Raw genomic sequence first — 2,089 nt, 5'->3', positions numbered from 1 at the left:
ATGGATGCAACACTTGGCAAGTAAAAACGTAACGATTTTAAGTGAATCTCTTAGTTACACCAACATTGTTCTTGTGTATCGCCTTTGTGAAATATTTATTGCTATTTCTATTTGGCCAAAGAAAACTTGGGATGATGCACACGTCAGCACGCCAACAAGCAGCAAGTTCATCAATGCAAGGATGATGTCATCCAGATGTTTGGTGTATCAGGGAGGCGTCCAGTGATCTGTGAGGCTTCATTCACAAACCGTAAGTGTGGTTATTTTCTCACAACTGACTTACCACGGCTAACTTGCAAAGTCTCCATTATTAAATGTTTTATGTTAAAGGTCTTTCATGGTTCTCATCCTTTCATTCATTCAGGTGTCATTATGATCACCAGATCAATTAGTGAACTGGACTACTTCCATGAAATAGAATTAGGCCTGTTGTCTGTCTGTCTGTCTGTCTGTCTGTCTGTCTGTCTGTGTGGAGCTAATCTAAAAAATCACACCCGTGTGAAGTGGAGCTGTGTGTGTGTGTGTGTGTGTGTGTGTGTGTGTGTGTGGATCATGTGTACCGATTTTTGTGACATTTGAAGAAAATATGTAGGAAAAGGAGCAAAAAGTGTGTTTTGGAGAAAATTCAAGATGGCGGAAAATCTATCATGGCGCAAATGGGCGTGGCCTATATGGGGAGATGCGTCATGACCCAAGGAATCCAGGGAAAAAATATTTTTAATTTTCCGACCTACGGTTCAAGAGTTACAGGCCAAAACGTAAAGTGGGGTGTTATGGCGCCACCATGCGGCCAAATGACACAATTATTTTTTATTTAATCCTTGAAATCATTATGAACCTCCTCTCCAAGTCTTGAAACTCTAGCCCCTATGGTTTGCGAGAGACAAATAATTGAATGTGAGTTTTTGCAATTCCCATTATAAGTCAATGGGGAAAATTAATTCACTAATAAATTAATATCAATTAAACTATGGAACCTTTCTCTTAGAAAAGTAATAGGCCACGATTCCCGAGTAAGCCGTTCGATTTGACATATGGCGCGAGTGTGTGGTGGCAAAACTGTGGGACTAGTGGCGTGCCGAAGTTTAGGAAGTTCAGGCTACATACAGACACACACACACACACACACAGACAGACAGACACACCCACACGGCCACGTATAGAGAGCCTGTGCTTCACACAGCTCAAAAAAAAAAAAAAAAAAAACATTTTGTGCATGATGATAGTAGGCCATGGAAGACAACCCCCATTTTTCAAATCAGTCCTATTGTGTCACTATGCCAGCCCACTTTACATTGCCAGCTTTTCAGTAAAACCTTGGAGTGAGCAAATTGTTTTGTTCGGGGTCACCACCGTTTCCCGGAGACATTTATTCTTATTCACTTTTGTATTTGAAGTAAAGATATGTGAATATAACACTACTGCAATTCCCCCAGTTTCCATAACTGGTGGCCAACGACTGCAACCATAGTATTTTCAACAATGTGGACAGGAAGGAGTCAGTGAATGAACGAGGGAATATTCTAGGCCGGTCCCCTACACTAGTAGTCCTTCATTGTTCAGTTGTATCCACATTTTACCAAAAATCCACTCTTATTTTACCAGTCCAAAGACTGGAATCAGCTATAACAATCTTTTGATACGAGAGAAATAAGCAGAGAGAGTGGGAGAGACACGGCCAGCCAGAGAGCGACTAACAGAAAGACTAGCGGTGACAAAGAGAGAGAGAGACAAAGATAATGTGAGACAGAGGAAAGCGAGTGAGGGACAGAGAGAGAGGAGGGAGACAGACATATAGAGAAAGAGAGACTGAGGGACAGAAAATGAATGAGAGAGAGTTTTGTGCATTGCTTCTGACTGACAGTGTCAATCAAGCTGCTGTATGGAAAGCCTCACCGCCCAGGTCTTTACATGAAGGAGCCAGGTCAGGCACCAGAGGAGGAGGAGGGCCCACTGACTCTGTTCACTGCACTCATCTATGCTGCCGAGGCCAGCCTAGATGGGAGCGCAGCAACACTCACTATGTCCATTTAATTTGAAAAGGGATCACTCACTCGTCTGTCTGTGCTTTCATTGCTTTGATGAAGCC

Source organism: Nannobrachium achirus, assembly GCF_963921795.1.
Source record: "Nannobrachium achirus genome assembly, chromosome: 7".
Lineage (NCBI taxonomy): Eukaryota > Metazoa > Chordata > Actinopteri > Myctophiformes > Myctophidae > Nannobrachium > Nannobrachium achirus.
The sequence above is the reverse complement of the archived record's forward strand: the minus strand, read 5'-3'. Positions refer to the sequence as shown.